Source organism: Diorhabda carinulata, unplaced genomic scaffold (genome assembly GCF_026250575.1).
Source record: "Diorhabda carinulata isolate Delta unplaced genomic scaffold, icDioCari1.1 Dcau_14, whole genome shotgun sequence".
Lineage (NCBI taxonomy): Eukaryota > Metazoa > Arthropoda > Insecta > Coleoptera > Chrysomelidae > Diorhabda > Diorhabda carinulata.
The window spans coordinates 157501-168798 of record NW_026613959.1 but is presented as its reverse complement, the minus strand read 5'-3'; the positions used below and the strand labels follow the sequence as shown (position 1 = coordinate 168798).

Here is an 11298-nt window from a genome sequence, read left to right as displayed (position 1 = left end):
TCACCGAACTTAACACGGTTTAATAGACACTAGCGCCCTCTGCCGGCCAGAAGACAAACTAAATACCGTTTTATAGACACTAGCGCTCTCTGCCGGCCAGTCACCGAACTTAGCTAATTTCGTAATACTTTGCTTTTCATAATTATTACTATTTTCATACAACTTTTATATAATACACCTCGTACGTTCATACATCGAGCGACGATCTAATTTCATAATACTTTTTTTCTTTATCGTTAATATTTTCATAACACTTTTATGTCATACACCTCGGACGACTTCTACATACAAAACATCTCCATTCAACTTCACATATCATCTTTCTCGACAAGTTCCTATATCGAGCGGAATTAAATTTCATAATACTTGTTTTTCATTATTATTTCTATTTTCATACAACTTTTATATAATACACCTCGTACGTTCATACATCGAGCGGCCATCTAATTTCATAATACTTTTTTCCGTTATTGTTAATATTTTCATAACACTTTTATATAATATACCTCGAACGACTTCTACATAAAAAAAATTTCCATCCAATTTACACAATTCAACTTTTTCGACAAGTTCCTATATCCTGCCGACCAGACACCAAACTTTATACGGTTTTATAGACACTAGCGCCCTCTGCCGGCCAGTCACCGAACTTAACACTGTTTTATAGACACTAGCGCCCTCTGCCGGCCAGTCACCGAACTTAACACGGTTTAATAGACACTAGCGCCCTCTGCCGGCCAGAAGACAAACCAAACACAGTTTTATAGACACTAGCGCCCTCTGCCGGCCAGACGACAAACTGAACACGGTTTTATAGACACTAGCGCCCTCTGCCGGAGAGACGACAAACTAAACACATTTTTATAGACACTAGCGCCCTCTGCCGGCCAGTCACCGAACTTTTATATGTTACACCTCGAACGGTTTCTATTTTCATAAAACTTTAAACTAACTTACCCTAACCTAACCTAACCTAACCTAACCTAACCTAACCTAACCTAAACTAACCTAACCTAACCTAACCTAACCTAACCTAACCTAACCTAACCTAACCTAACCTAACCTAACCTAACCTAACCTAACCTAACCTAACCTAACCTAACCTAACCTAACCTAACCTAACCTAACCTAACCTAACCTAACCTAACCTAACCTAACCTAACCTAACCTAACCTAACCTAACCTAACGTTTTTTTTAGTGTGGATGGAAAAATCTTCATAATACCCATCAGAAGGTGTCCCAGGTGTGCATCGCTTCACACAACCGAAACTAACATACATCTATTTCTTTATTTTTGGACAAGTACCTATTATATCGAGCGGAATATAAATTCACAATACTTTTTTCCCTTTGTTTCACTATTTTTATACAACTTTTATATGTTACACCCCGAACGGCTTCTACATACTAAACACCTTCATTCAATTTTCACAATTCATCTTTTTCGACAAGTTCCTATATCGAGCGGAATCTAATTTCCTAATACTTTGCTTTTCATAATTATTACTATTTTCATACAACTTTTATATAATACACCTCGTACGTTCATACATCGAGCGGCCATCTAATTTCATAATACTTTTTTCCGTTATTGTTAATATTTTCATAACACTTTTATATAATATACCTCGAACGGCTTCTACATAAAAAAAATTTCCATTCAATTTACACAATTCAACTTTTTCGACAAGTTCCTATATCCTGCCGACCAGACACCAAACTTAATACGGTTTTATAGACACTAGCGCCCTCTGCCGGCCAGACACCGAACTTAACACTGTTTTATAGACACTAGCGCCCTCTGCCGGAGAGACGACAAACTAAACACCTTTTTATAGACACTAGCGCCCTCTGCCGGAGAGACGACAAACTAAACACCTTTTCATAGACACTAGCGCCCTCTGCCGGAGAGACGACAAACTAAACACCTTTTTATAGACACTAGCGCCCTCTGCCGGCCAGTCACCGAACTTAACACGGTTTAATAGACACTAGCGCCCTCTGCCGGCCAGAAGACAAACTAAATACCGTTTTATAGACACTAGCGCTCTCTGCCGGCCAGTCACCGAACTTAGCTAATTTCGTAATACTTTGCTTTTCATAATTATTACTATTTTCATACAACTTTTATATAATACACCTCGTACGTTCATACATCGAGCGACGATCTAATTTCATAATACTTTTTTTCTTTATCGTTAATATTTTCATAACACTTTTATGTCATACACCTCGGACGACTTCTACATACAAAACATCTCCATTCAACTTCACATATCATCTTTCTCGACAAGTTCCTATATCGAGCGGAATTAAATTTCATAATACTTGTTTTTCATTATTATTTCTATTTTCATACAACTTTTATATAATACACCTCGTACGTTCATACATCGAGCGGCCATCTAATTTCATAATACTTTTTTCCGTTATTGTTAATATTTTCATAACACTTTTATATAATATACCTCGAACGACTTCTACATAAAAAAAATTTCCATCCAATTTACACAATTCAACTTTTTCGACAAGTTCCTATATCCTGCCGACCAGACACCAAACTTTATACGGTTTTATAGACACTAGCGCCCTCTGCCGGCCAGTCACCGAACTTAACACTGTTTTATAGACACTAGCGCCCTCTGCCGGCCAGTCACCGAACTTAACACGGTTTAATAGACACTAGCGCCCTCTGCCGGCCAGTCACCGAACTTAACACGGTTTTATAGACACTAGCGCCCTCTGCCGGAGAGACGACAAACTAAACACATTTTTATAGACACTAGCGCCCTCTGCCGGCCAGTCACCGAACTTAACACGGTTTTATAGACACTAGCGCCCTCTGCCGGAGAGACGACAAACTAAACACATTTTTATAGACACTAGCGCCCTCTGCCGGCCAGTCACCGAACTTAACACGGTTTAATAGACACTAGCGCCCTCTGCCGGCCAGAAGACAAACTAAACACAGTTTTATAGACACTAGCGCCCTCTGCCGGCCAGACGACAAACTGAACACGGTTTTATAGACACTAGCGCCCTCTGCCGGTCAGTCACCGAACTTAACACGGTTTAATAGACACTAGCGCCCTCTGCCGGCCAGAAGACAAACTAAACACAGTTTTATAGACACTAGCGCCCTCTGCCGGCCAGACGACAAACTGAACACGGTTTTATAGACACTAGCGCCCTCTGCCGGCCAGTCACCAAACTTAGGTAATTTCGTAATACTTTATTTTTCATAATTATTACTATTTTCATAAAACTTTTATATAATACACCTCGTACGTTCATACATCGAGCGGCCATCTAATTTCATAATACTTTTTTTCCTTATTGTTAATATTTTCATAACACTTTTATGTGATAGATACACCTCGGACGGCTTTTAAATACAAAACATCTCCACTCAATTTTCACAAATCATCTTTTTCGACAAATTGCTATATCGAGCGGAATTTAATTTCATAATACTTGTTTTTCATTATTATTTCTATTTTCATACAACTTTTATATAATACACCTCGTACGTTCATACATCGAGCGGCGATCTAAATTCATAATACTTTTTTTCCTTATTGTTAATATTTTCATAACACTTTTATGTCATACACCTCGGACGGCTTTTAAATACAAAACATCTCCACTCAATTTTCACAAATCATCTTTCTCGACAAATTGCTATATCGAGCGGAATTTAATTTCATAATACTTGTTTTTTATTATTATTTCTATTTTCATACAACTTTTATATAATACACCTCGTACGTTCATACATCGAGCGGCGATCTAATTTCATAATACTTTTTTTCCTTATGGTTAATATTTTCATAACACTTTTATGTCATACACCTCGGACGGCTTTTAAATACAAAACATCTCCACTCAATTTTCACAAATCATCTTTCTCGACAAATTGCTATATCGAGCGGAATTTAATTTCATAATACTTGTTTTTCATTATTATTTCTATTTTCATACAACTTTTATATAATACACCTCGTACGTTCATACATCGAGCGGCGATCTAAATTCATAATACTTTTTTTCCTTATTGTTAATATTTTCATAACACTTTTATGTCATACACCTCGGACGGCTTTTAAATACAAAACATCTCCACTCAATTTTCACAAATCATCTTTCTCGACAAATTGCTATATCGAGCGGAATTTAATTTCATAATACTTGTTTTTTATTATTATTTCTATTTTCATACAACTTTTATATAATACACCTCGTACGTTCATACATCGAGCGGCGATCTAATTTCATAATACTTTTTTTCCTTATGGTTAATATTTTCATAACATTTTTATGTCATACACCTCGGACGACTTCTACATACAAAACATCTCCATTCAACTTCACAAATCATCTTTCTCGACAAGTTCCTATATCGAGCGGAATTTAATTTCATAATACTTGTTTTTCATTATTATTTCTATTTTCATACAACTTTTATATAATACACCTCGTACGTTCATACATCGAGCGGCGATCTAAATTCATAATACTTTTTTTCCTTATTGTTAATATTTTCATAACACTTTTATGTCATACACCTCGGACGGCTTTTAAATACAAAACATCTCCACTCAATTTTCACAAATCATCTTTCTCGACAAATTGCTATATCGAGCGGAATTTAATTTCATAATACTTGTTTTTCATTATTATTTCTATTTTCATACAACTTTTATATAATACACCTCGTACGTTCATACATCGAGCGGCGATCTAATTTCATAATACTTTTTTTCCTTATGGTTAATATTTTCATAACATTTTTATGTCATACACCTCGGACGACTTCTACATACAAAACATCTCCATTCAACTTCACAAATCATCTTTCTCGACAAGTTCCTATATCGAGCGGAATTTAATTTCATAATACTTGTTTTTCATTATTATTTCTATTTTCATACAACTTTTATATAATACACCTCGTACGTTCATACATCGAGCGGCGATCTAATTTCATAATACTTTTTTTCCTTATGGTTAATATTTTCATAACACTTTTATGTCATACACCTCGGACGACTTCTACATACAAAACATCTCCATTCAACTTCACAAATCATCTTTCTCGACAAGTTCCTATATCGAGCGGAATTTAATTTCATAATACTTGTTTTTCATTATTATTTCTATTTTCATACAACTTTTATATAATACACCTCGTACGTTCATACATCGAGCGGCCATCTAATTTCATAATACTTTTTTTCCTTATTGTTAATATTTTCATAACACTTTTATGTCATACACCTCGGACGGCTTCTACATACAAAACATCTCCATTCAACTTCACAAATCATCTTTCTCGACAAGTTCCTATATCGAGCGGAATTTAATTTCATAATACTTGTTTTTCATTATTATTTCTATTTTCATACAACTTTTATATAATACACCTCGTACGTTCATACATCGAGCGGCCATCTAATTTCATAATACTTTTTTTCCTTATTGTTAATATTTTCATAACACTTTTATGTCATACACCTCGGACGGCTTCTACATACAAAACATCTCCATTCAACTTCACAAATCATCTTTCTCGACAAGTTCCTATATCGAGCGGAATTTAATTTCATAATACTTGTTTTTCATTATTATTTCTATTTTCATACAACTTTTATATAATACACCTCGTACGTTCATACATCGAGCGGCCATCTAATTTCATAATACTTTTTTTCCTTATTGTTAATATTTTCATAACACTTTTATGTGATAGATACACCTCGGACGGCTTCTAAATACAAAACATGTAATTTCATAATACTTCTTTTTAATAGAATATGAGAAAACGACATAATAATAAAATGATTACCCTGAACGGTGAATCACTTGGCTCGTGGGTCGATGAAGAACGCAGCTAATTGCGCGTCAACTTGTGAACTGCAGGACACATGAACATCGACATTTCGAACGCACATTGCGGTCCTCGGATACTCGTTCCCGGACCACTCCTGACTGAGGGTCGTATCAATTTAAAAGACTGCTTAGAATTTAAAATTTTTCTATTTATTAAAGAAAAATAATGCCTAAGCGTGTTGGATGTGAAACAATAACGCACACTAATTAAGAAAAAACACATGCACATACAAACTTGTGCGTATTTTTTTTTGTATTTGTGCGGCATCCTAAAGTGCGAAAAGCAGCGTAAATTTTTATAGAAAAAGTTACGCAATTTTTGAACACAACCCGCTATACCATAAATTAATCGTGTATTTATATGAAATACATAAAATTTGTTTGGTAGAGAGTTATATTTATATATAATATATATATATATATTATACATATATACGACGTATATATAGTCGATAAATAAGTGTGTGTATATATAATATATTTATGATAAAATGATAACGCGGTCGTCGTGTCCGAGAGAAATAATAAAGTTTCGAAGACTGGACGTCTGACCAGTGTTTTATTTATATCATTTATACACACGGTATATCGACAAAATATATGAATTATATATATTAAAAATATTATATATGTATAAAGGCTGGTGGTGTGTTGCTGATGCTGATGCTGATGCTGCTGCTGCTGCTGCCGACTCTTTAAATAAAAACAAATAATGTTATATTTCATATGAGAGATGATATTATTAAACACACGTTTTTTTTTTATGATAGTTTGGCGAATTGTATTTAAATATTATACGAGATATATTATAATATATCGACCTCAGAGCAGGTGAGATTACCCGCTGAATTTAAGCATATTACTAAGCGGAGGAAAAGAAACTAACTAGGATTCCCTCAGTAGCTGCGAGCGAACAGGGAAAAGCCCAGCACCGAATCCCGTGGTCGATATCGGCCACCGGGAAATGTGGTGTTAGGGAGGATCCGTTTATCACGAGATCGTGCGGCGCGTCCAAGTCCTTCTTGAACGGGGCCACAGCCCATAGAGGGTGCCAGGCCCGTAGCGACCGTTGCCGATTGCGTGAGGATCTCTCCTGAGAGTCGGGTTGCTTGAGAGTGCAGCCCTAAGTGGGTGGTAAACTCCATCTAAGGCTAAATATGACCACGAGACCGATAGCGAACAAGTACCGTGAGGGAAAGTTGAAAAGCACTTTGAAGAGAGAGTTCAAGAGTACGTGAAACCGTTCAGGGGTAAACCTGAGAAACCCGAAAGGTCGAAAGAGGAAATTCATTCGCGTTTCGATAATTGAAATTGAACGTTTGTATGACGGATATTGTTTGTGTTTCGGCATATTACAATAAATCGCGTTTTACGTTTTTCTAATCGATATCGAACGCGTGCACTTTTCCTCTAGTAGGACGTCGTGATCCGTTGGGTGTCTGTCTAAGACTCGAGGTGGTAGACCACTTGATTTTATTCGAATTCATGGGGACCCTCGATGTTCCGACAGACTCGCTCGACGGTAGAAATATGGCGCGGGGCCGCTAGATTAATTAGCGTTCGGCCCGTAGCAAGAGCGTTTCGTGTTTGACGGTAATCGGACATAATGCCGATTCTGTCCCGGAACGACTGTTGGTTACGGTGTTCTCGAACAGACCTCGTTTTGAAACGCCGATCAACGACGCTATCGATTTGGGTAATTTCAGGACCCGTCTTGAAACACGGACCAAGGAGTCTAGCATGTGCGCGAGTCATTGGGAAATAACTAAACCTAAAGGCGTAATGAAAGTAAAGGTTTACCTCGCGTAGACCAAGGGAGGATAAGCGATTTGCAAATAAAAATTGTAAACGCTTCGCACTCCCGGGGCGTCTCGTTCTCATTACGAGAAGAGGCGCACCAAGAGCGTACACGCTGGGACCCGAAAGATGGTGAACTATGCCTGGTCAGGACGAAGTCAGGGGAAACCCTGATGGAGGTCCGTAGCGATTCTGACGTGCAAATCGATCGTCGGAACTGGGTATAGGGGCGAAAGACTAATCGAACCATCTAGTAGCTGGTTCCCTCCGAAGTTTCCCTCAGGATAGCTGGCGCTCGTAGCGTACGAGTTTCATCCGGTAAAGCGAATGATTAGAGGCATTGGGGTCGAAACGACCTCAACCTATTCTCAAACTTTAAATGGGTGAGATCTCCGGCTTGCTCGAACTTATGAAGCCGCGAGACTCGAATCAGAGTGCCAAGTGGGCCATTTTTGGTAAGCAGAACTGGCGCTGTGGGATGAACCAAACGTCGAGTTAAAGCGCCAAAATCGACGCTTATGGGATACCATGAAAGGCGTTGGTAACTTAAGACAGCAGGACGGTGGCCATGGAAGTCGGAATCCGCCAAGGAGTGTGTAACAACTCACCTGCCGAAGTTACTAGCCCTGAAAATGGATGGCGCTGAAGCGTCGTGCTTATACTCGACCGTCAGCGGCATGTGCGGTTCGCGTTTTGCGCGCGACCATGAAGCTCTGACGAGTAGGAGGGTCGCGGCGGTGTGCGCAGAAGGATTGGCCGTGAGGCCGTCTGGAGCCGCCGTCGGTGCAGATCTTGGTGGTAGTAGCAAATACTCCAGCGAGGCCCTGGAGGACTGACGTGGAGAAGGGTTTCGTGTGAACAGCCGTTGCACACGAGTCAGTCGATCCTAAGCCCTAGGCGAAAGCCGATGTTGATGTGGTGTAGCTTTATTTACTTACGTAAAAAGTTTGTACACACCCATCGGGCGAAAGGGAATCCGGTTCCTATTCCGGAACCCGGCAGCGGAACCGTCAAAAAGTCGGGCCCTCGCAAGAGAGTTCGTCGGGGTAACCCAAAAGGACCTGGAGACGCCGTCGGGAGATCCGGGAAGAGTTTTCTTTTCTGCATAAGCGTTCGAGTTCCATGGAATCCTCTAGCAGGGAGATATGGTTTGGAACGCGAAGAGCACCGCAGTTGCAGCGGTGTCCGGATCTTCCCCTCGGACCTTGAAAATCCAGGAGAGGGCCACGTGGAGGCTCGCGCCGGTTCGTACCCATATCCGCAGCAGGTCTCCAAGGTGAAGAGCCTCTAGTCGATAGAATAATGTACGTAAGGGAAGTCGGCAAATTGGATCCGTAACTTCGGGATAAGGATTGGCTCTGAGGATCGGGGCGTGTCGGGCTTGGCGAGGAAGTGGGTCACGGCTGACGTGCCGGGCCTGGGCGAGGTGAAGTAATTGGAGCATCTCTCTTTCCTTCCTGGTTGGAGTTTGTGATAATTATGAATCCGAGTTCGGTCCCGTGCCTTGGCCTCCCGCGGAACCGTCTTGCTGCGAGGTTCCATATTACCTTAATCGGTATTTGGATATCCTCTTCGGCCGCCATTCAACGGTCAGCTCAGAACTGGCACGGACTAGGGGAATCCGACTGTCTAATTAAAACAAAGCATTGCGATGGCCCCAACGGGTGTTGACTCAATGTGATTTCTGCCCAGTGCTCTGAATGTCAAAGTGAAGAAATTCAAGCAAGCGCGGGTAAACGGCGGGAGTAACTATGACTCTCTTAAGGGTTAGGAACTGTAGCGGAGAGAGTTTTGCGACCGGAACTTTTGAAGGCGGTTTAGAAAGCAACAGGGCGACCATTTCTGTTAAATTCACTCAAAGCCTTTGAATCCCCGGTTGTGAGCTTTTAAAGTTTGCAGCCCCTCCTAATCAAGTTCTGTACACCTCCCCGTGGTAGAGTCGGTAACACGCTAGAATTTATTTTAGCGTGGCTAACGTACAGAGCGCCCCAGATAGGATTCTTAGTCTTGATCCAACACGGCAATCTCTTGTCTATTCTAAGAGATTGGGATCATCCGAAGACTGCCCCACGGTCACCTATCTGGCTCCTTTATCGGACCGTGCCCACCTCCAGACTCCTGGGGGTTTTAGTTTTAGGGATAGTACACCTTCCGACTTTTTATCTAAGTGGTAGACAAGTCTTTTCCTGTCTACCCAACTATCCCATATTTATTGAATCGAACTTACGACAGGCCTAGTTTCAGTCCTAGAACTATGGTCTTGTGCATATGTGGTAAAACTTTCGCCACTGATACTGGGCTTCAGACCCATTTAAGAAGGCTACGCTGCCGGGGTGCACCCCCGGCTGACGGCAATGTTTGCTCCGTATGCAAACAAACTTATAAAACATACGCTGGAATGCGACAGCACATGCGGAGAGCACACCCCGTGGAGTACAATGAGGAGCTTGAGAATCTCTACGAAAAGCCTAATGCCCCCGTTGAATTCGAGGATGAGGACTATATAGAGATGGCCAAACACGAACTCGCCTATACTGGCCGTTTCATAAATAAACATCTCCAAAGTATCTATCCTAACCGTACAATCGACTCTATCAAATATAGACGGAAACAGGATAGATACAAGGAACTCCTCGAATTCTTAAGAAAAGAAAATAACATCGAGGCCCGCGTAGACGTTCTCGAACAACTTGAGAACGAAAACGCGCGGCCCCACGAGGAAGCAGAAGGCGAAGTAGTGGAGTTCTCTCTTCTCGAGAGTCCTAGAGGTCGAGGCAGGGACTCAAGCTTTAAAGATCGTCAGAGTCTTAATCCGAATGCTGAGGAGTTCGTACCCATTGCGATAGAACACCGGCACAATACAATCTCTACGTTTTTATACGATTATTGGCACGCTAATGACGGATGGAATACTTATGATAGCACTTTATTCCGTTACTCTCAATTCACCAACCTAGACCGCCATAGAGAGGGAGTGAGAAAAGAGGTGAATGAATATATTACTGCTCTCTTCAACGAAGCAGGGACTGGGAAGCCCAAAACGAAGGCAAACGGAAACCGCAGGGCCCCAGTCTTTAATAACAGGAACCATGAGCGTTCGTATAAATACAAAGTCGTCCAACGACGATATCGATCCGATCGAGCCGCTTTGGCGCGTGATATCCTAGACGGGAAACCGCTCTGGGGGGACGATGTACTACCTGACATTGCGTCAATAGAGTCCGAGTACAGGGGCATATTCGGAAGTCCCTCTCTCCTAGACAACGAACCAATCTTAGATCAGAAAGAGGAACATAAACTGGACCAGCCAATTACAGAGTCAGACATCCTCTGGGCCATAAACACTTCAAAATCAGGGGCGGCTGGTCCAGACGCAGTGCCCCTGCTAGCTCTCAAAAAGGCCCCTGTGAAGAGATTGGTTCTATTGTATAATGTCATGTTTCTCTTTGGAGTTACTCCCGAGGTGCTCCGAGGGAACAGGACAACACTTATTCCAAAAGGGGGGGACCGACGCTTGATTAACAACTGGAGACCGATCACAATATCATCGGTCATTGTCAGGGTGTTTCATCGTGTCCTCGGTAAGCGCTTCTCGGCGTTACCGATACACG

At 41.0% G+C, this 11298-nt stretch overlaps 1 non-coding gene across 1 annotated transcript; it reads left to right on the top strand.

Moving 5' to 3' along the window:
* The first annotated feature begins 5843 nt into the window (after positions 1-5843).
* LOC130903202 (5.8S ribosomal RNA) lies at positions 5844-5999 on the top strand. Its single transcript, XR_009060608.1, has one exon. It is a non-coding gene; the product is annotated as a 5.8S ribosomal RNA (ribosomal RNA).
* The last annotated feature ends 5299 nt before the right edge of the window (positions 6000-11298 follow it).